The following is a 25,038-nucleotide window of genomic DNA, read 5'->3' as shown; positions in this document are numbered from 1 at the left end:
CCCCCCCCCGCAGAGTCTCCTGTGAGTTCCTGCCCTGCCCTGGCTGGCTTTAAATGGCAATCCTTAGATCTCACCCTTCTGAGTAGCTAAGTTTACCTGTATAGGTAAACTTAGTGCCTGTAAACAGGTGCCTGCCTGAAAGGCTTATTTGTAAGAACTATTAAAATTACATCAGGATGGAGAAGTATGTATTTTAACTACTTTGATCTACATAAAGAAAGGAAAAGGAATAAATTGGGATATAAATATTTTCTTCTGTTATCTGTCATTTATCATGTTTTTGAAATAATTACTCAAAATAATATATTCATGGAATATCGTTTATGTATAAGTAAAATTAATGAGAGCAATGCTTTTGTAAGGAACAGAATGGAACATTTGGGAATACATTATTACATATAGTATGTATGAAGGTATGTGGAATTATTTGAAAGCAGATTTATGTAAGTTTTAAATGCGTATTGCAAAGTGTAAAGCAATTGTGTGTGCATGTGTGTGTGCATGCCCTCATGCACACGTACTGGTACTGGGGCTTGAATTTTGAGTCCTGGGCATTGTCCTTAAGATTTTTGTTGAAGGCTGGAGCCACATGAGTTATAGCTCTACTTCTGGCTTTTTTGTTGGCTAATTGGAGAGCAGGTATCTGGGATTTGTCTACCTGTGTTGGCTTTGAATCTCAATCTTCAACTCTTTGACTCGTGAGTAGCTACAATTATAATACTGCCACCTGAATTGTTCTTTTTCTTTAAGTATAGTGCATATCCTAACAGCTGTTAGCTATTAGAATCATGTAAAATACTTTCTTTTTACTAGAAAACGTAAAACATTTTATGCTATATAAATGACTAAAGTACAATGGCCAGAAATTGAAAATAGTTACAAATATGCTAAATATTAATTTTCTATACCAGTATCCTTATAAATATTAGTGTTTGAAGTCCACCAATTTAAAAAAGTGTCAGCATGGATAACTTAGAAGCAACATTATTCTGTGTGTAAAAATGTCTCACTGTAACTATAAAGCCATAGGTAGATTTAAAGTGATAGATAAACATGTACTATACTGACAGAAACCAAAGGATATCTGAAGTGTTAATTACAGACCAAGTAGACTTTGGAGCCAGGAAATTGCTTACATGTTATTTTTAAGGTGTAGAAAAACCTTAACAATATCCACTGAAAGAGGCATCAATAACAGGCCTTGTGCTGAACAATGAAAAAGAAATCTATGGGAACTTTGAAAAAATTGAATGAGTTTTTAAGGGACATAGGGGAAAATTAAGTTCATATTCATCAAAAATGTTCTTCCAAAATAAATGTCATAGGTTGGGAATGTAGTTCATTGTATAGCTTCACCTAGTTCAATGTCCTGTGTTTGATACTTAGAAACACACATTCAAGTAAAATAGTGACATTTTTAGACAAAGATTTAAGGAATTTGTGGCCTGCAAGCTCAAGCTACATGGTGGGTTAATTGAACTGTGGCTAAGACATAGATTTCTCAGAAGAAAATAGCTATGCAACTAAAGATAAAAAAAATTTTGTATTATATACAAAATATAAGATACAAAAAACTAAGAGAAATAAAGAAAAAATACCACAATAGAAAAAAAGAACAAACTGCATGCAGGGTCTAATATGAACTTCTTGTTTCCATATATTGGAGTTCATGTTGATATACTTCATTATATATGGTTCTATGCACTAACCAATTGGGTTATTGAGATCCTCTGTTAAGAATATCATGAACATATTCTACTTCTTACAAATGAGGGAGATCATGCAACTGTAACCCCCCTGTTCATCACCTTTTCAATCAAAAAATGTTGTTTGAAGGACAGTATTATTTGCCAGGGACTCTATAGCATGTGGAAGCAAAAGATATTAAAACATTAATGTAGAATACCTAAAGCAGTTAAATAGACTTAAAAGGTTTTCTGATTCTTTCAATTATTTAGGATGAGGTAATATGTTGAAGATAGACTAATAATTCATATATGAATATCGTAATTTTTCAGGTAAACACTAAAGGAATAATATAAGAATGTGCAATGAAAACATTATAAATGATATAAAATAGGACAGTACGATGTGAATTAATCCAGAAGAGTGTAAGTGAAGAAGATCAAAGATACAATTATGTGGAATGAACAGAAAAGAAAAACCAATACATTAAACTGTCTATATTGCACTATACACAAATGGAACTCACACTTCAGTGAAACTACCTAAAAACAGAACTTAATTATGTTTCTAAAAATAAAGTGGTGTAACTTAAGGAGAACGACACCAACAAGCTGGAAGTGGACTATGGCTCCAGTGGTAGAGCACTAGCCTTGAGCCAAAAAAAAAAAAAAAAAAAGCTCAGGTACAGCGCCCAGGCCCTGATTTCAAGCTTCAGGAATGGCATGTACATGTATGCACATATGCATGTGCAAACACACACACACACACACACACACACACACACACACACGAACAAGGGCAGACTGAAAAAAATCAGGCCAGTTAGGTTTTTATTGCCAGCCCAGAAAAACTTTTAATCAAGAATTTTTATGAATGACATAATGATAGAATTCAATTCACATGCAAGATGTTACATTTACAAGTTTGTATGTGCCTATTATAATAGGTCTTCTCTGTGTGTATCTCTTTTTTATTCTTAGCTCTACATGTATGAATCTATGCCTATGCATATATGTATATATATGCATACATATGCATGTATATCACAAAAATAAGAATGAAAGGAGATGAATACATTCACAATTACATGTAGAAAATTGAACGTAATTCTCTTATTAACTAGCAAAACACTTATTGAAAGTTGGGCACTGATGGCTTATGACTATAATCCTAATCAGGAGGCTGAGATATGAGGAATACAGTTTGAAGTCATCCTGGGCAGGAAAGCCTGTGTGCCTGTGTGCACCAGCAATTCTTGTTCTAACTTTAACTTTTTTGCTTTTATTTTTGTGACAGTCCTGGGACTTGAACTCTGGACTGTGTGCTGTCCCTGAGCTTTTGTGCTCAAGGCTAGCACTCTACCACTTGGGCTATAGTTCAGCTTCTGGCTTTTAGATGGTTAATTGGAGATAAGAGTCTCATGGACTTTCCTGCCCTATCTGTCTTTGAACCATGGTCCTCAGATCTTAGCCTCCCAAGAAGCTAGGATTATAGATATGAGACACTGGCACCCAGCTTTTTTCTTTTTTGCCTTGGACCAACCTCTTCCCATCCTGTTTCATCACTACACTATCTCATCCCTGATAACAACAATGCTATGTGTTGCATCTATGATACCAAGATGTTCTCAGTTCCACATAAGAATGAAGAATGCAGGGGCTGGGAAGGTGGCTCAGTTGTAGAGCGCTTGCCTTGCATGCATGAGGCCCTGGGTTCGATTCCTCAGCACCACATAAGCAAAAAGAAAAAAGTCGGAAGTGTCACTGTGGTTCAAGTGGTAGAGCGCTAGCCTTGATCTGAAGAGCTGAGGGACAGCACCCAGGCCCAGAGTTCAGGCCCCACGACCAGACCTCCCCCCCCCCCAAAAAAAGAATGAAGAATGCAGTATCTGTCCCATGACCAATTTTTTTCACTGAATATAATTATCTCAGAGTACATTTATGTTATTCCAAATGGATTTCATTCTCTTTTTTCCCCACAGTGGATAGCATTATATTGTGTATCACTTTAAAAATTCACACAAATTTATGCACTTTCAAAGAAGAAATGACCATAGTGCTAAAGAAAAAAAATCACAAGAATGTGATTACTCATGGGCCCAACATAATCCAGACTTTTCCTATAGGGAAGGGAGAAATAAGGAATTCCAAGGCTTTTAGAGGAAATAAGTAGGCTTGGAATGCATACAGTAACCTGTTACAAAGTCTGGCTCACAAAACAGATGATAGTTTATGAGATGATGGCTTATGAAGGATTTCTTTCGGGACCAAAATAGGGGACAAACTCTGTCCAAGTATATTGGCAGTCATCTACTTCTCCTCCTATGATATAAAAATTCAAAGAAGGCATTAGATATAGGGTTTTTGTACTAAGGATTGAATTTAGACTTCTAGTTTAGTTTTTCTCTCTCTCTCCCTCTTTTCTCAAGGCTGGTGTTCTGCCACTTGAGCTACAGCTCCACTTCTTGCTTCTTGCTGGAATATCACAGACAAAAGAGTCTCATGAGATTTTCTGCCTAGCCTGGCTTCTAACCATGATTCTCAGATCTCAGCTTCCTGAGTAGCTAGAATTACAGCACCCAGTTTCACCATTTCATTTGACTGCAGAACTTTTAAATTGAATATGGTCCCATTTGTCAATTCTTTATTTGATTTTCTAAGGACTGGAAAATAATTACCTATGTGTATATCTTCCCTGTTTTTTGGTAGTAGTCCCAACATTTCAGATCTTAAGATCTTTGATGTATTTGGAAGTGACAGAATGAGAGATAGGCGTCTGCTTTCAGTCTTTTGTATGTATATAGATAACCAGTTTTCCAAACACCATGTGTTGAAGAGGCTTTCTTTTCTCCAGTGTATGTTTTGTCTTCTTTGTCCAAAATTAGTTATGTGGATTTATTGCTGGGTCTTCTATCTATATCCATTGATCTTTGGGTCTGTACCAGTACTATGCTATTTTCATTAGTATGAGTCTGTAGTATAATTTGAAAGCCAGCATTGTGACATCTCCAGCCATTTTTTTACTCAAGAATTTGATCCACTGATTATTTAAGGATATATTTTTAAATTTCGACATATTATTTGGATTCTCACATTTTATGTTATTCATTTGTAATTTGAGTTTGAATGTAATTAGAGTTTGAATGACTTGTACTATTTCTATCCATTTAAATTTTTTGAGATTTATAGTCTAAACACACTGTCAATCCTGGAGAATGTTCCATATGCTCTTAAGAAATATCTATGTTCTGTTGTTTGGGGTATAATGTCTTATATATGTTTATTAATTCTCATCATGAAAGGCTTCTTCTTTCATATTGATGATATTCTTAGGTGTTGCATCTACTACTGAAAATGAAGTACTGGAATTTCTAAGTATTATTTTAAAAGCATCTGCTGCTAATTCCTAATTCTGTTAGTTTTTCCTTCTTGAATTTTGGTGCTCTGTTGTTAGTTGTATATAGGTTAAAACATTATATATTCCAAATGATCGACTGTTTTATCATAACAACATGTCCTTCCTTCCTTCCTTCCTTTATTCCTTCCTTCCTTCTTTCTTTCTTTCCTTCCTTCCTTCCTTCCTTCCTTCCTTCCTTCCTTCCTTCCTTCCTTCCTTCCTTTCTCTCTCTCTTTCTCTCTCTCTTTCTCTTTCTCTCTTTCTCTCTTTCTCTCTTTCTTTCTTTCTTTCTTTCTTTCTTTCTTTCTTTCTTTCTTTCTTTCTTTCTTTCTTTCTTTCTTTCTTTTCTTTTCTTTTCTTTCTTTTTCTTTGTCAGTTGAAGGCCTTTAACTCAGGATCTGGGCATTTTCCCTGAGCTTGTTTGCTCAGGGCTAGGGCTCTACCACTTTGAGCCACAGGTCTACTTCCAGTTTTCTGATGGTTAATTGGAGATAAGGGTCTCACAGACTTTCCTGCCTGGGCTGGCTTTGAACCATAATTTTTCAGATCTCAGCCTCCTGAGTAGCTAGAATTACAGGAGTGAGTCACCAGTGACCACCTGTCCTCTGTTTCTAGTAACACTTTCTTTAATGTCTATAATCTGACAGTATAGCCACTCTAAAGTTCCTTTGGTTGCCACATTTTTCTTATATGTCTGCATTTAATTTTATCTTTTTAATTTTAATGCATTTATACTTTCGAATCTAAACTGTTTTATGTATATAGTTGGATGTTAATTTTTATCCAGTCTGACAATCTTTGTCTTTTAAACAGTCTAGTTAGATTGTTTAATTCAGTGAAAGGTAAACCTTTAAAAATTTTTTTTGCCAAGGGACAATCATTTGAATATTTATGACATTATTCACAGGCCATACAAAATTATCAATACTAGAAGACAGCCATGGACAGCCAATGAGAAACATATGAGAAACATACATGTCTGTCCTTTCATGGATAGAATAATTTTGTGGACCTTATGTGGCCTGTGGCCTAGCTGTTTCCCACCCCTAGTTTACTCTATTAATATTTAATGTTATTACTAATGTCCATATTTATTCATGCTATTTTGCTTCTTTATTGTATGCTAGTCATGGGGCTTGAACTCAAGGCCTGGGTACTGTCCCTGAGCTTTTTTGCTCAAGGCTGGTGTTCTACTACTGAATTTTTTGATGGTTAATTGGAGATAAGAGTCTCATAGACTTCCTTGCCTGGTCTGGCTTTAAACTACTATCCTCATATCTCAGCCTCCTGAGTAGCTAGGATTACAGATGCATACCACCAGTGCCTGGATCATTTTCTTCTTTTTTTGGGGGGGGGTCTGGTCGTGGGGCCTGAACTCTGGACCTGGGTGCTGTCCCTCAGCTCTTCAGCTCAAGGCTAGCGCTCTACCACTTGAGCCACAAGCGCCACTTCTGGCTTTTTTCTTTTTGCTTCCGTGGTGCTGAGGAATCGAACCCAGGGCCTCATGCATGCAAGGCAAGCACTCTACCACTGAGCCACCTTCCCAGCACAGATAGATTTTATTTCTTTTTAGCACATTCAAGATCTGAGGACTGAAATTAAGAACCAGCCTAGACAGGAAAGTCCATGAGATTTTTATCTCCAATTAACCACCAGAAAAGGTGTGGCTCAAGTGGTAGAGTAGTATCATTAAGTATAAAGCTCCGGGACAGTGTCCAGGTTCAGTGTTCAAGCCCCAAGACCAGCATAAACATACAAAAAATTCCTAGTGAGAAATTTGATGTAACTTATTTTGGGTTTGTATGAATGTAATATGTAAATATTTTTGGTTGTCTTTTCTTTTTGTTTTTGTTTGTGGTAATGCAATTTGAACTCAGGCATTTGTACTTGCTAGGCAGATACTGGCTACCACTTGAGCTATTTCCAGCATTTTTTTCCGTGGTACTGGGGCTTTAACTTAGGGCCTTGAACTCTCATTGGATTTTTCTGCTCACAGCTGGTATATTACCACTTGAGTCATGCCTTGATTTCCATATATGTTTTGGTTAATTGGAGATAAGAGTCTCATGGATTTCCTTACCTCAACTGGCTGGCTCTAAATCTAATCTTCAGATTTTAGTCTCCTGAGTAATTAGGATCAGTGGTGTGTGCCACTGGTACCTGATTAGCCTATTTTGCTTTATTATTTTTCACTTGTATTTGTGTCTAGGTTGGACTAGACAGTCATCCTTATATTTATACTTCCCACATACCAGGAATGATTGGTACTCACCAGCGTACCTAGATTCTTGTTGGTTGAGATAGGGGTATCACAAACTTTTTGCCTGGGTGAGACTTGAACCATGGTCCTCCCAATTTCAGCCTCCCAATTAGGTAGGATTATAGACACAAGTCACACTACAAAATTTTCTTTTTGACTGATTTCAAATAGTATTTATAGATAGGTGATTTTTGTTTGTTAGTATTTATTTACTTTATGCTTTTTGATATTATTACTATTTTGTGTCTTGCTAATTTTTAAAAATTTTCAGCTATTTTCCTTTTAAATGTTTCTTATTTAAATGTTCATCTTTTTAAGGATTCTAACACACATAAGTTACACCATTTGACACTGTTTCATGATTCTTGTATGTTTGTTTTTCTTTCTTTTTTAAAAAATTAAAATTATATTACAAAGGTGATGTAAGGAGGGGTTAGAGTTAAATAACTCAGCTGAAAAGTACATTTTTTGAATACTGTTACCCCTTTCCTGGCTGTTTCCTAGTTTTTTCCTCCTATCCCCATCCACCAGTTGCATAGTTCATCTTCCACATAGTGTCTAGTGAGTATCACTGGGATGTTCTTTTCCCCCACTCCATTCTCTCTTTGTGTTTTAATTGAGTAATTTCTCTATTGTGCATTTATGGTAACCTGTCCTGAGCATTATTTGTTTCTCTTACATTGTTTTTCAATCCTAACATTTCCATTTGGTTCTTTCTTAAAGCATTATTTTTTCTACTTAAACTCCTTCTGGAGTTAGACTTGTTATCTATATTTCCAAGTGTAATCTTTAATATAATTTTCATAATTGTTAATAGTTCCTGGGCTGATACTTCTAACCTCTCTATCATATATGAGACGTACTGATTCTTGCTTTATCTGTGTCTTTGTATGACTCATGTTTTTCTGTTGAAAGCTAGACATTGTGCATAGGACAGTAGAAATTGATGTAATTTTTCTGCCTGGAAATGAGCACACCTTTCCCCCCTCTGGGCTTTTAAGTAGGGGAGAATATTGAGGGCAATCTAGTCAGGGTTTGAACTGCATTTTGAGTCTTGTTGCTATAGTAACCCTTAGTGCACCACAGGCTTCTATTTCCTGGCTTTGCCTTGTGTTTAATATAGGCTGATTTGCTAGATGAGTTTCCTTAAAGCCTGCTCCACTTGCACATTTGGGTTTGAGAATGAAAGAAATGATCAGTTCCTGACATTCAGAAGCTGGCCTGCCATTCATAGATAGGCCATATTATGCATTTTAAACTTGGATACTTTTATTTCAACATCATGACAAAATGAGACAAAGAAAAATCATGTCATAATTTTGCCAAAGCATAGGAAAAAGCAAGATCTCTCTGTCACCTACCACCCACAAATTAGCAGATATTTGCTTCTCTTGGCAAAAGGAATGTCTGATACTTTTTGATAGTTTATCCCCATTCTAGTCTCTAGGTAAGATTTATTGAGATGCTCAATAATACAATAGCCCCTACTTTATGACAATATTGTATCTAGCATGAACCATCCCTTCCTCAAATTATACAACCAAATCCTATAATCAGACCTTCTAATTTCCTGTTATTGAGATACCTCATGATCCCTTATGATGTATATTCTCTCTTCCTGTGATAAGCAATATACCCAACTACCTCAAATACATATGTGTAGTTGGATAGACAACATTAAAGGAATTTGAGATTTATCAAGATGCATCTGAAACTGTTATTGCTTTGAACCTGGACCCCATGAACTCAGAGACAATGTGCTCATCTCTGATTTCTCTTGGTTAGGGCTACCTGTCTTTGATAAGAGGTAAGTTCACAGTCAATTGAACTTTAATGTTTTATTGGAAGTATTGAGTGTTGTGTTTTTTTTAAAAATCAAAATAGAACCCTTTTTGGGATCTTGGATTTCTGCCTATATTCTTATTTTTCTTTGATGAAGTTGTTTTCTACCATACTTCGCTTGTTTGTCTAATTCCTTGCTTGTCTCAATTCTTCTCTGGTATCTTAAATGCTATTTTTATACAAGATAATAAGTATTTTTGGAACAACTCTCCAGCCTTGACCTAGAAGTTCAGGTTTCTTCTTACGCTGGTGTTTTGTTGGTCAATATTGAGTCAAGTTAACATTTCAAGCTTCATAAATACCTTTTAAAAATGGGTACTTTAGTTGGGGGTTGGTGGCTCACGCCTGTAGTCCTATCTACTCAGGAGGGTAAGATCTAAGGATCACAGTTCAAAGCCAGCCCAGGCAGGAAAGTCTGTGAGACTCTCCAATTATCCAACAGAAAACCAGAAGTGGTGCTGTGGCTCAATTGGTACTGTGCTTACCTTGAGCTGAAGAGCTGAGGGACAGCACCCAGGCCCAGAGTTCAAGCCCCATGACTGACAAAAATATGGGTACTTTATAAGTATCTTTTCTTCATTCTTGTGGGATGTGGGGAATGTGTGTGTGTGTGTGTGTTCTTGTGAACTGATTTTTTTTTTTTTTTTTTTTTTGTCGGTCGTGGGGCTTGAACTCTGGGCCTGGGCGCTGTCCCTCAGCTCTTCAGCTCAAGGCGAGTGCTCTACCACTTGAGCTACAGCGCCACTTCCATTGTGAACTGATTTTGTTTTAGTTTTATCTTGTGCAACCAGAAGGTTTGGTTCTGTTCAGTAATAATTAATCTTTGGCCAATATCCAGAAATACATGTTCACAGAAGACATGTTGCACTTCTTATAGGTCTTCTTAATTTAAAACTGTTTTCTCCTCTAAATTGATGTCTGTTCCCTTCATTTTCTCAGTACAACATGAATTCCTGTGTATTCTTTTCTTTGTATTTGTTTTTTAATAATATATACCTACACAAAGTAAGATTTGTGATGACATTCCATACATGCATATAAAATATCTAAATCATGCTCATCTAACACAATTTCAGTTTGGAATACAGTGAATATTTGACATCTTTTGATATAGACAAACTTGTTTGTTTGAGAGGTAACTTAGAGCAAAAACAAATGAAAATGCTGCCTATCCAGTGGCCTACTTTCTTTACCTATTAGGAAGAGACATCTAAATGTAATGTGGGCTAAGCAATTGAGGTCTTGAGCTAAGTCCAATGGAAATTATAAGCAACTATGACTCTCTTCCATGTGTGTCCATAAAAACCTCATTTCAGTTCTTCCCATCTGTAGCGTACTCGCCCCTTACGTACTTTACTTTCACCATCAGAACCATGTTAATTTTTTTTAACCAAAGTTTCTACTCTGGTATTTTTATTTAAGCAGTAAATCTATAAAGCTTATAACTGAAACAAAATCAACAGCATTCATACTACAAAATTCTTAATTATGAACAGGAACAAGTAATATAATCATCTAAGTTACACTGAAAATTTAATGGCATATTACATCTTATTATTTATTAGTGCATTAAATTAATATTAAAAAAGTAAGAGCCGGGAGCCGGTGGCTCACACCTGTAATCCTAGCTATTCAGGAGGCTGAGATCTGAGGATCATGGTTCAAAGCCAGCCGGGGCAGGAAAGTCCTTGAGACTCTGATCTCCAATATAAAACACTAGAAAACAGGAAGTGGTACTGTGGCTCAAGCGGTAGAGTGCTCGCCTTGAGCTGAAGAGCGCAGGGACAGCACTCAGGCCCAGAGTTCAAGCTCCACAATGGACTAAAGGAACAGCCCACTGTTAACAGTTTCTTGTTGATTTTTTTTTTATTTCTAAAGTACAACACAATCAATTCAGGGGCTTTTTTTTTTTGTTTGAACAAATGATCCCATGGTCTTTCCCACAACATGTTCCTGCACAATCTGCTAGGCTTAACTGATCACATGATTTGAAATGGGGATGGTCTTTCACATTTGCTGCTTGTCACGCCTAAGTGGTCAGTGTTTAGTATTTTCACTTCTGAATAAGAGAAAAAGCATTTTGGTCCATTAATTCACCTACTTGCTCCTGGAGGACATTAACTAACTCAGTGCTATTACAAAGACATGAGCGTCATCAATGTCTTGAATGATGAACTTCTTCTCCAACTCATCCAAGTACAAGAGGAACTGCTTCATGGCAGGATTGCATTCTATAAGCCCACCTTTCAAGACGTTGACCATCTTTTCCCAGTCAGAAGGTGCAGATGGCCTCAAGAATGCCCACTTTTCCCCGTCGCTCAGAGGTTCCACATGCACACCTTCCAGCTGGTCCAGCAGTGCTCTGGCGTCACTGACCAAGAGCCCATGTTAATTCTTATGGGGTCCTTGATTACCTCCATACCCTTCCGGATAAGTTGTGTCATCTTTCCCTCAATGTTGCTGAAGAGTGCACACAAACACAGCACACAGATCCTGGCAGTGACTGGTTTGTAGATTTGTAAGCTTTCCTCACATTCAGGTCTCCACATAATGTTATGGACTTTTCTACTTCTAAAATGGAAAAGGAAAAATCTGTAAAGAATTCAAGCTTGTTAGGGGCACATAAAACCCAGGCCTTTTTGACTTCTTCCAAGAAATCCTTTTTTTGGTGAGACTAAAAGATGGAAATATTTCAAGGCAGAGACTAATAGAAAAGACCCAGGAAATTATTTAGAAATAGAGAAATGAGGGGGGCAGGAATGGTGATACATGGCTGTAAACCCAGCTAACTTGGGTTGTAGATACAGGATAACTGGGGTTCAAGGCCAGCCTTGGCAAAAGCTTGAGACTTTATTTTAAAACAAACTGAAATTCCAGGCATGAATGGCTCACTTATTATCTCAGCTACTCAAGAGGCGGAGATTATAGCAGGATTGTAACTTGAGGCTTGCCTAGGCAAAAGTTAATGAGATGTTAATTTCAACCAATAAGCCAGGTATTATAGTGCATGACTGTGATCTCAGCTACACAGGAGGCTGTAAATAAGAGGATTCTAGTCTGAGTCTGGCCATATGCCTAAAGCAAAACAACAACAACAAAAAAAACAAAACAAACCTCAAGACCATTTCTGGACAAAAACTAAAACCAAAAAGGGCTAAGGACATGGATCAAGTGGTACAGCACCTGTGTAGCAAGTGGGAAGTCCTGAGTTTAAACCACTACTAACAAGAAAAACTAAAATAAAAAACATGAGGATGTCAAATGGTAAAACACTCGCTTAGTAAGTGCTAAGCCCTGAGTTAAACCCAAGTAGTCTCAAAAAATAAGAAAATGTATTTTCCTCAATCAGGCCATTTAACTCACAATCTATCTAGAATCTTTAGGAAACAACACAGTATGTTCTTTGCCAAAGTAAACCATACTGTAGTTTAGTATTGCAACCAATAAAATAATAGGTCAATAAGGGATTAATAATCAGCATCCTGTAGACAAAATCCAGGGTTAGCACTCAATATGGGCATTTCTGATGTCTGTTCCATCTTTCCACTGATAGATTTAAACAAAATTGCATGCAGGCACTGGTGGCTCATAGCTAATCCTAGATACTGAAGAGGCTGAGATCTGAGGGTCATGGTTCAAAGCCAGCCTGAAGAAGAGTCTATAAGACACTTATCTCTAATCAACTAGCAAAATGTCAGAAGCAGAGCTGTGGCTCAAGTAGTAGAGCTCCAACCACGAGTGGAAAAGCCAAGTAAGAGCCTAATGCTCTGATTTCAATCTCTAGTACCAACACCCCCAAAAAGTTACAGATACTGTATGCAAGCACACAAGTGGCTGATAATTATTTCATTACATGGGCTTTAATATTTGACTGAGCTTTTTACATTTTTAAACTATTTTATTAGGGAATATCCTATAGATGTGAGAAGTGCACAATACATAAATATATAACTTAGTCAATGGGCACACACTCACACATAGTCCTAATCCAGGTCCAGAAACAACCCCAAAGTCCCCTGTGATCTCCTTTCTTATTCTTTCCTCAAAGCTAACTATTACTTGAACTCTGTTTTCTTTCACACCTGAGTACAGTTAATTTGCCTGTTAAACAAATGGAATAATCTGTTCTATTATTTAGTGTCAGTCATCTTTCATTCTGCCCAAACAGTTTGAAGTGGCTTTACATACATAAAAGGAAAATGCAAGCACAAACTAATTTCATACATTTACAATGAAAACATTTAAATAAAGATCCCCTTTCTGCAAGAGACAATCATTTCACTTTAACAAAGATACTTGCTCAAACTATTAATAAAAGTGTTACTGGAAAAATAACACTAAAAGAAAATTCAACTCCTCTTCCTACTCATTCTAAGAAATTAAGAAGGGATCTTGAAGGGGATTCCTGTAAATCAAAATAATTTGTGCATGTGCATGTGTTTGTGGGGGAGGAGTGGTGTGTGTGTGTGTGTGTGTGTGTGTGTGTGTGTGTGTGTGTGTGTGTGTGTGTGTGTGTATCTGACTACTGGGGCTTGAACTCAGAGCTTTGTCATCTTGGCTTTTTCATTCAAGCCTGATGCTCTACCAATTTCAAGAATTGTTTTTGCTGGGCTGGGAAGGTGGCTCAGTGGTAGAGCGCTTGCCTTGCATACATGAGGCCCTGGGTTCAATTCCTCAGCACCACATAAGCAAAAAGAAAAAAGCTGGAAGTGGCACTGTGGCTCAAGTGGTAGAGCGCTAGCCTTGAGCTGAAGAGGCGCCCAGGCCCAGAATTCAGGCCCCACGACCGGACCCCCCCCCCAAAAAAGAATTGTTTTTGCTGTTGACTGTAAATTCTACCACAATAACTCTCCATTTTTCCCTTAGAGTCTCAAACCTTGTTCTGGTATGAATTTCAAACAACTTTCAAACTATTTACATTACAATAAACTGTGGCAATAGCTTTTCATCCTTTTATCAGCTAATATGTATTTCTTTTCTGTGGCACCAATTAGGAAATTCATGGAGGGAAAGCGTTTTTTTGAATGTTTTTTTTTATTGTAAAAATGCTGTACAGAAGGGTTACAGTTATATGAGTAAGGTAATGAGTACATTTCCTATTGAGCATTGTTGCCTCCTTTGTTTTCCCCCTACCATCACTTCCTGGAGGGAAAGCTTTTATGCAAATAGTTGTCAAATCAAGTGTTTCTTGGGAGACAGTTCCTCAGAATGTCTGAATATTCTCCTATGCATGATCCTTCTAAATTTTGGTGAAATCCTGATCTGAATGTTTTTGTGAAGTTCCTGATCCCCATTGAACCAGAAGATACACTAATGCAGAAATAACCCTAAGAGTTAAAACATCAAGTAGAAAATGTCTTCTTTTAAACCTTTACCTAAAGTTGCTCAATACATTTTGGGGGATTTTGTTTGTTTTGAGACAGTATCTTGCTCTGTAGCCCAGGTTAACCTAAAACTTCCAGCCCTCTTACCTCACCCTACCAAATGCTACAGGTGTGTGTTACCATGCTCTGCTGCTCAATATGAATTTTGAGAGGACATAAGTACAGCAGATGTGTTGTAAAGATTTCCATGTGTAGATTGAACAAGAACTGTAAGTGTTTGGGGTCCTATCTGGGGAAGCCAGGATTTATAATTGATAACATGACCTGAGCATGAAAAACTGTTTTAAGGTGGCACCACTGGTTTACACTGTATTCCTAGCTACTGAGATCTGAAGATTGAGGTTCAAAGCCAGCCATGGCAGAAAAGTTCATGGGATTCATCTCCAATTAACCAGTAAAAAGCCAGAAGTGCATTGATCGAGAGAGAGAGAGAGAGAGAGAGAGAGAGAGAGAGAGAGAGAGAGAGAGAGTATATGTATACACACACACACACACACACACACACACACACACACACACACACACACACACACACACACACACACACACACACACACACACCTCCCAAAGTGGAGATGTGCTAGAACACCATTCTTTTTTTTTTTAATTTAATTTAATTTTATTTGAGAACATACTGTACAGAGGGGCTACAATTACATGGGCAGGATAATGCATACATTTCTTACCAAGCATTGGGGGAGGGGGGAGGCTGGGAAGGGAGGTGAAGGGTAGAACACCATTCTTGAGTGAAAAAGCACACAAGGCCCTGGCTTGCCCCTCCCCCATAGATAATTTTTTGGTTTAATTTTTATTATTATAAATATGATGTACAAAGGAATTACAGTTACATAAGTTAAGTAAAGAGTACATTTTTATTTGGACAATGTTTTTAATATTCCAAGTAATGTAAGTTTACTGCATTTAGAAATCTTCATTTTTAATGAAGTTTTCAGGTAAAACATATCCCAGTTTAGTGTTGGAACAATTGAACTAGTTTATCCATTTCTTGAAAGTTAATGTGAGTGCTATGTCAAAGTTCTGTTAACACAATTACAAAGCTGATTTGAAGGCCACCTATGAATTAGCTGTAGAAAGTGTGGTGCATTGAAAAAAATAGAGCATAGAAGAGCATAGAAGCTGCATACTGGCAGCTCATGTCTATAATTCTAACTACTCAGGAGGTTAGCCTTTGAGGATTGCAGTTTGAAGCCAGCCTAGGCAGGAAAGTTCGTGAGACGCTTATCTACACTTAAGCACCAAAAAGCCAGTAGAGCTGTGGCTCAAGTGGTAGAACACCAGCCTTGACAGTAAAAGATAAGAGAGAGTGCTTAGGACCTGAGTTCAAACCCCAGGGCACACAGACACATACACAGACACAGACACAGACACACACAGACTAAGAGAAACAAAAAAGACCATACAGAATTAGGTCAAAATCCCAGCTTTGCCATTCATTTTTTTTTAGCTTTCAGAGAACCATAGTTTCATATGTATAGAATGATAAAGATCCTAAAGAATCATTGTGAAAACAAAAATAGTATCTGCAAAACACTTGGGGACATCAAAAGGAAAACAGCAGTAAATATTAATTGGACACTTCCTGTGAATCAGGTGCTGTGCAAATGTTTTATACCTTTACTCTGCACAATCATTATCTTTAAGAAGGCAGTTCCCTTAGGGTACATTCTTGTATGAGTATGTATAGGCTCCATGAATATAATTCTCATGCTTCCTTCCTTCAGGGAGAGCATATGCTTTGGAAGTAATTTCCATGTTCTCTTTACCTGCTGCAGGTAATAAATCTTTTTTCCACACTGGAAAAAAAATAGAAAGCCAGGCCTGGGTGGCTCATGTGTGTAATCCTAGCTACTTGGGACATGGAGATCAGAGGAATGGCGATTTGAGGCCATCCCAGGAAGAACAGTTTGTGAGATCAGATCCTTTTTTTTATCAGTACTGCCATTCTAGTGACATGGGAGGCTAAGATGAGAAGGATCAGGGTTCTAGGCCATCCCAGGTAGAAAATCTGTGAGGCTCCATCTCGATGGAAAGTGCTAGGCATGGTGATATGTACCTGCTATGCCAGTTATAGTGGGAAGTGAAAAAATAGGATTGCAAACCAGGTACACTCCCTGGAAGGAAGCAAGACACGATTTCAAAAATAACCATGGTAAGAGGTCTGCAGGTATGCCTTATTAGTGGATAGTCTGCCTAAGAAATATAGAGGACCTGAGCTAAAAACGAAAGAAGAGATGGGGGAGGGGGGGAGGAAGGAAGGAAGGAAGAAAAGAAGAAAGAAAGAAAGGGGAGAAGAGAGGGGAGGGGAGGGGGAAGAATATAAGCACCTGTTACCTTCACTATGTTACATTTTTAGGTGATAGACTTGAGAATGGGAATAATTTGTCTACAGTTAGACACAGCTGCAAGTTTCTAGTCCTTCTAGGCTATATGAATTCAAATTGCCTGCTTTCCTTCTTTTTAAAAATAGCTTTACAGAGATAAATTTGCCATACAATAAAACTTGGATATTCAAAGCATAAAATTTGCTATGTATTGGGATACTTACACCCCAAGGACTATTTTCAGAATGAAGATAATGGACAAAGTCACTAGCTCTAGAACTTTCCTCTACCCTGTTTGGAATTCCTTTTATCTTTTTTGTTTCACTTACCTCCTGTCTTAGGAAGCCACTGATACATTTTTTGTTCTCGTAGATTAGTTTTCATGTCTAGAACTTTTGAGAAAAGAAATATATTATTGTGGCACAGTATATAGTCTTGAATTGTCTGGGTTTTTTAACTCAGCAAAATTCTGTTAAAAAGTCTTCCGTGTTGTATGTGTTCATTTCTTTACATTGCCGAGTAATGTTTTGTTTTGTGGTATACAGTTCGCTTATTTATGCATTGATAAACATTTGGGCTAGGTCTAGGTTTTAATGACTACAAACAAGTATATTATAAGTATTTGTATATAAGATTTAAAAAATTTAATTGTTATTATGAAGGTGATGTACAAAGGGGTTACAATTTCATAACTCTGATAATGAGTACTTTTCTTTTTGGACAAAGTATGCCTTAAGTCTTTATATAAATATATAAATTAATTCTTCTTAAGCCATCCATCAAAGCCATTTCTGAATACAGTGCATCTTGATCAATGCCACTCTTTCAACATTCTCACCAACCCCTGCCAACCCACCCCCTTCCTGCACTTTTCTTGATTTTAGTTTATACATTGAATTTTGCCATCTAACAAAGTAGTTTATGTGTGCAATGCATCTTGATCTGTGTCATCACTTCAACATCTTCACCCCCTTCACCCTTCTCTTATATTTCTCAGTTCTGTGATATACACAATGAATTCTTGCCTGCATTCTCCTCCTTCCCCTGATCATTTCCAACCCTCTCCCTTTGACACCGTTGACCCTGTCCTCCCCTCTTGCAAGTACCCATTTTCTGGTACTTATTTTGTTGGGCTTTGACTTATTCTTTTGAAAAAAAATTATACTATTTGTGGTCTCCATAGCGTCCATTATACTTCAGTTAATTCAGTTGTAACACCTTGCTTATGTTTACTTACAGATTTATAGGCACATTCTAGCTACCACAGATGAGGGAAACCATGAAACCTGTTTCCCTTTAAAATAACAGCAAAATTATTTTTTCACAGTCATTGTAGCACAGAAACAGTGAGATAGGTGTATTAAGAGATTTATTATGAGTAATTTGGCTTACTTAATTATGAGGGCTCCCATGGTAAATCCAAAAGCTACTCAGGAAAAGCATGCTGGAACTCCCAGGATTAGGTAAAGCTAAGTTCACATGCACAACTTTTTCTTCAGGAAAGTGTAATCAGACTCATCTAGGTTATCTAAGCCAATTTTCCTTACTTAAACAGATATTTTCATTTCATTATCTGCAAGATAAATTCACAGCAACACTTAGATTAATGTTTGAATAACAAATTATAACCTTGCCATATTGACTGACACTATATCACAGCCATTATACCATTTTACATTCCAGGCAGTAGTGTATAAGAGTTCCAATTTCTCCACAACCTTGCCAATACTAATGATAGTCAGATTTTTAAAAATGTTTTTTTTTTTTTTTTTTACCATTCTAGTGTGTAGTGGTATTTTGCTATGGTTATGATTTTCAATTTCCTAATGGCTAATGATGGTGAACAGCTTCTCATGTACTTACTAGCTACTTCTCTTTGGAGAAACGTCTATTTATATCTTTTGTTAAATTTTTTTATTTTTTATTTTTAAATTTTATTTTATTTTATTTGTGAACATACTGTACAGAGGGGTTACAATTACATGGGCAGGATAATGCATACATTTCTTACCAAGCATTGCAGCCTCCTCCTTTGTTTTTTTAATAGGGTTATTTTTCTTTTTCATATTGAGTTTGCATCCTTTATACATTTTAAATACATGTCCTGATCAGGTATACTATTTTCTAAGGTTACTTTTTCCTTTTTTTGATGATAGTTTGGAGCACAAAAGTTTGCTTAAGTCTACTGATCTGGTTCTTGCTCATCACATGTGGATTTTATGGTTTTTGGGGGGGGGGCCTGAACTCTGGGCCTGGGCGCTGTCCCTCAGCTCTTCAGCTCAAGGCTAGCGCTCTACCACTTGAGCCACAGCGCCACTTCCGGCTTTTTTTCTTTTTGCTTATGTGGTGCTGAGGAATCGAACCCAGCGCCTCATGCATGCAAGGCAAGCGCTCTACCACTGAGCCACCTTCCCAGCCCCGGATTTTATGTTTTATAAAAGAATGGAGAAACTATTTTCAAACTATATGTCTGACAAAAGATTAATGTTCAGAGGGCTGGGATGTAGCTCAGTGGCAAAGCGCTTGCCTAGCAAGTGCAACGTCCTGGGTTCGATCCCCAGTACCAAAAAAGAAAAGACAAAAAAATACAGTTAAAAAAAACCCAAACAAAAATAAATGTCCAGAATATACAAGAAACTAAAAAAATTTAACAAGTCCCCAAATAATCCAATTACAAAATGGGCAAATGTAGCTGGGTACCAGTGGCTCATACCTGCAAATCTTGGCTACTTAGGAGACTGAGAGGTAAGGGCTAAAAGTTGGAAGCCAATCAAGGCTGTAAAGTCCATGAGACTTATTTCTAATTAACCTACAAAAAGCTGAAAGCGGAGCTGTGGCTCAAGTGGTAAAGTGCTAGTCATGAGCAGAAAAGGCCCAGCAAAAGTATAAACCTCTGAATTTAATCCCCAGTACTGGCCCCCCCCCACACACACACAAAAAAAGAAAGAAAAGAAAAAGGAGGGAGGGAGGGAAAGCTGATAATATGTGGCATAATGATACAAACCAACTATCTAATGTAGCAGATAACAATGAACCTCCACCATCTTTTGCTAACTTTATGAGAAGAAGCAGTTCTAATAGAAGGAGTCAGAATCTAGGTATTGCCCATGTGATCAGATTAGCTTTGTTAAAAACTAGCCAGTCACTTCTCCAAGTCTTCAGAGACTAATCTTCTAAGATCAAATGAGGTAATGTGCTTTTTGCTTAAATGATAAGGTGTTGTGTGAATGCAATACAGCGTTCCTGTTGTTTGCTATAGTTCTGTTAGTTTTCATGTTGTTTAACATGGATTCTGGTGTATCTGTTATAATTATATTAATACATCTATGTTATAGCAAAAAATGTATTTTTGGACCCAGTTTCCAGTTTTATTTTTTTCTCTCATCTTTAGCGAAAAAGCTAAAAGAGAATGCAAGGCCTTGAGTTCAAGCCCCAGTACTGGCAACAAAAAAAAGAAGGCAAATGTTTCTAATAGATATTTCACAATATAGGAAACACAAATGTCCAGCAAATATATGATAAATACCCAATATCATTAACTGTTGTGGAAATGCAAATCAAAACCACAATAAAATAGTATCACCCTAGTTGAATGGCTATTATCAAGAAGACAAAAAAGATGCTTATGAGGATGTGGAGAAAAAAGAAATTTGTATCCATTTTTAGTAGGAATCTAAATTAGTACAACCATCATAGAGAATGATATGATAGTTTTTTAAAATTCTGAAAATAGATCTCTCCTTTGATCTAGCCATTCCACTTCTGAGTGCATATTCAAAGAAAAGGAAATCAACACAAAAGGCCTACCTGAAAACCCATGTTTATTGTAGCACTATTCACATTGGCTAAGACAGGAAATCAACAGAGGTACTCATCAGTATATGAATGGATAAAGAAAATGTGATATAAATGTCTACACAAGAGAATATTATTCAGCAAAACAGATGGAACTGAAGAACATTAAATGAAATAAGATAGACACAGACAAATACTGCATGTACTCTCTTATATGTGGAAACTTAAAAATAAGCCAACCTGAGTATTGAATTCCTGGGGACAGGGATGGAGTCAGACTTGGTAATAGTTTGGGAGCAATGGGCCCTATACCACAGGGAGGTGTGGCAACTGTGACCTTGGGCATTGCCAATGTTCATCTATGTTCTATGTTATGTCCAACAACCCTCTGACCTTGGCCATGCTGATGCATGGTTTTGAGAGCCACGACCAAGACTTCTCATTTGGGCCCTGGAAGCTGGAGATAAACAAGACTCATATGCTAAAGTTTGGGAATGTAAAGAAGCAAGTCGAATTTCACCTGCTGTTTCTCCCTAAAACCATGTTTGGAGACAGGTTTTAAGAATTCAATTGGAAATGAACTATACAACTTGGGGGAGAGGGGGTCTGGAGGGAAAATGTAGAAGAAAATGAAGGAAAGGGTGACATTGTGAAAAAGAAATTTACTCAATACTTGACTTATGTAACTGTAACCCCTCTGTACATCATCTTGACAATAAAAAAGAGGGGAGGAGAGGAGAGAAAGATTGAGTAGAGGGCTTGAGTCTGACAAAGATGTGTTGCATGCATATATGGACACATCACAACAAAATGAAATCCACTTGTACAACCAAAAGTGATGTTACTAAAAGTGCAAAAACAAATTTAGCATGGTTCTGACTGTGGAAATGAGTTCAGTGCAATATATGTGCTAATATGTGTGACCAATGAGAGCAAAATGAAACTCATTGATAACTGTCGCATAATCAGAGATGGAGGAATGAAGAAAATGAGAGTGGGAGGTAAATCTAAAGTACTGCAAAGTAAAACAGGCCTGTCCAGGTGTGGGTAGTGGTGGGAGAGAAGAGGGTGAACAGAGAAGGTGAAGGAGGGACAATATATCAAAATACTTTATAGGTAGGAAAATGAAACAGCAAAGCTTTGTTTGTAAGAAGGGAGGGAGCTGAGGGAGAGTGATGGCAGGGTGAGTCTGATCAAGATATATTGTATGAATATGTGGACATGTTAAAAGGAAACCCTTCTGTATAACTAATTGATGCTAACAAAAATGTGGAGAAGAGATGTGTGAACATCTGTATACCAAGGAATTCTTCAAGTAACCTGTGCTTCAGTGTGGCAGTAAAGCAGGGTAGAGCATGAGTACACCAAAGAAGTTATTAAACCATAAGATTAAACCCTATACTGAAGACTGTAAAGTAACATTACTTTAATCTCTTAAAGGTTGTTCCCACCACAGATCATATTGATATGGAGAAACTGAAAACCAGAGACCAGAAGTTCTATTCGAGGATGAGCTGCATGGTTGTAGAGTTTCAAACCTGAGTGTGGAAATTTGAGTAATATTTTGTTTTGTCTTTTTTCCTTGCAGTTGTAGACTGACTCCCTCCCTCCCTCCTTTCCTTTCCTTTCCTTTCCTTTCCTTTCCTTTCCTTTCCTTTCCTTTCCTTTCCTTTCCTTTCCTTTCCTTTCCTTTCCTTTCCTTTCCTTTCCTTTCCTTTCCTTTCCTTTCCTTTCCTTTTCCTTCCCTTCCCTTCCCTTTCCTTCCCTTCCCTTCCCTTCCCTTTCCTTTCCTTCTTTCCTTCCTTCCTTCCTTCCTTCCTTCCTTCCTTCCTTCCTTCCTTCCTTCCTTCCTTCCTTCCTTCCTTCTTTCCTTCTTCCCGTGCCAGTACTGAGACTTAAAGTCAGGGGCTTAAACTCTTTCTTGGCTTTTTTTTCTGTGCAAGGCTGGTGCTCTACAACTTGATCCATAGCTCCACTTATTGCTTTCAACTATTGCTCTATGTGTCATATATCATTATATATTTATTTGTTCCAAATATCCTTTTGTAAAAGGAGAATAAACAATAAGCAATTAGTGATCTAAAAGCAAAAGGCTGGGTGTGGTGCCTTATGCCTATAATCTCAGCTACTGGGGAAGTGGAGACTGGAAAGATTGTGGCTTGAGACCAGCCAGACAAAAAGTTTAAAAGATCCCAACGTAATAAATAAGCCCAGTGTGGTGATTCACATCTTTTATTCCAACTAAAAGAGTGGCCGTGGCAGGAGATTTATAATCCATAGCTATTCTAGGCAAAATTGCAAGACCCTACCTGAAAAGTAAGTGAGCTCAAAAGGGGGTTAGGGGGCAGGGCAAGCTTCAAATGGTAGAGTGCCTGACTTGCAAGCATGAGACCCTGAATTCAGTTCCTAGTACTGTCAAAAAAAAAGAAAAAAGAAAAAGAAAAAAGAAGTTAAAAAAGAGAACAGTGAATACTGGAGTCTGGAAAGGATGGGAGAAGAAGTAGACAGAAAGGCTAGATTACAGGTACCATAACAAAGACAAAGGGAAAAGGTTTTGTTGTTTAGTTCACAATGATCTATTATGTATCTTATGTAGATATAGAAAAGAGTAGTCCAGGGGCTGGGAAGGTGGCTCAGTGGTAGAGCGCTTGCCTTGCATGCCTGAGGCCCTGGGTTCGATTCCTCAGCACCACATAAGCAAAAAGAAAAAAGCCAGAAGTGGCGCTTGTGGCTCAAGTTGTAGAGTGCTAGCCTTGAGCTGAAGAGCTGAGGGTCAGCGCCTAGGCCCAGAGTTCAGGCCCCACGACCGGACCCCAAAAAAGAAAAAAGAAAGAAAAAGAAAAGAGTAGTCCAAAGGCCCCAAACATAAGGAAATAATAAGCAGAGGATGATGCTGATTACCCTGAATTAATCATTACATGTTGTTTACATGTTTTGAATTACCACATTGTTACTCATTATTATATGCTAATAAAAATCAAATTAAATGAAAAATTTTAAACAATGGCAGGAAAGGCAATTTACTATAGCATTTAATCATTAATGCACACTCAGTCATTGGGGCAGACTATTATAGTAATACTATTTTGAAGAAGTTCAGAGAATCTAGCCAGTAGCTCATGTCTGTAATCCTAGTTAGACTGAGATATGGAGGATCACACTTAGAAATTAGCCAAAGCAGAGAATTCCGTGAAACTCCATCTCTAATTAACCAGCAAAACACTGGACTGGAAGAATGGCTCAAGTGGAAGAGCACCAGCTGAGAGCATGGATCTTTAAATTGTTTCTACATCCTGGTTATTGTGTTATTATGAACAAAGGAATGCTAATTGCTGTTTAATATCTTAGTTTCAGTTCTTTTGGTTGTGCTCATAATTGGGATGGTTGGATCATATGAAAGTTTTACTTTCCACTTTTTGAGGAAATTTCATACTGTTTTACATGGTGGCTGCAACATTTTGCATTCCACTGTGTCCGGGGACTCCAATTAATTCCTTACATTCTCACCAACACTTGTATTTTCATGTTTTGTTTTTTGACAAGTATGAGGTGATATCTCATCATGGGGTTGATTTGTATTTATCTGGAGTGATTTTGAGCATTTCTTCACAAATCTATTGGCCATTTCTATGTCAAGATAAATGTCATGATACTTTCCCTTGTTTTCTTCTAGAGTTTCAGTTTTTAGTCTTTTAAATATTTAATATATTTTCAGTTGATATTGTATATGCTATGAGACAAAGATATATGTTCATTGTTCTGCCAATATGCACAATGTGTTTTCTCAACACCATTTATGTTGTGCAGATACTGGGGCTTGAATTCATGGCCTTTTGCTCTTGCTCAGCTTTTTCACTAAGGGCTCGAACTTTGCCACTTGAGCCATACCTTCACTTCCAGCTTTTTGCTGGTTAATTAGAAAAAGTGTCCCATGAACTTTTCTGCCCAGCCTAGCTTCAAACCTCAACCCTCAGATCTCAGCCTCCTGGAATAGCTAGAATTATAAGTGTGATGACAAGTTGGGAGCTAGCATCTAGCTCCCAACATCACTTATTGAAGAAACTATCCTTCACTACGTTTGCTTTGCAACTTTGTTGAAATCATTTGGTTGTAATTGCTTGGATTTATTTCTAGGCTTTCTATTCATTCTATTATTGCATGTGTTGGTTTTTATGGGAATACCATGCTGCTTTGATTACTGTAGATATGTATTTGGTTTTTGAACAATTTGATTATGATTTGCCTTAGTATATTTTCGCCATGTTTCTTGGTTTGTGAAATTCTTGGAACTATGACTTTCTTTATATTATCATTAGGCTTCGAAAATTTTGGG

The 25,038-nt window shown here is 37.4% G+C and overlaps 1 pseudogene; it reads right to left on the bottom strand.

Annotated features, from left to right (window-relative positions):
• Nucleotides 1–11,237: 11,237 nt before the first annotated feature.
• LOC138839587 (general transcription factor IIH subunit 5 pseudogene) lies at nucleotides 11,238–11,446 on the bottom strand (annotated as a pseudogene).
• Between the last annotated feature and the right edge of the window lie 13,592 nt (nucleotides 11,447–25,038).

The sequence above is a fragment of the Dipodomys merriami genome, unplaced genomic scaffold, assembly GCF_024711535.1.
Source record: "Dipodomys merriami isolate MVZ:Mamm:240054 unplaced genomic scaffold, mDipMer1.0.p SCAF_3, whole genome shotgun sequence".
Classification (NCBI taxonomy): Eukaryota; Metazoa; Chordata; class Mammalia; order Rodentia; family Heteromyidae; genus Dipodomys; species Dipodomys merriami.
Note: the sequence above shows the minus strand (reverse complement) of the source record. Positions and strands in the feature narration are given on the sequence as shown.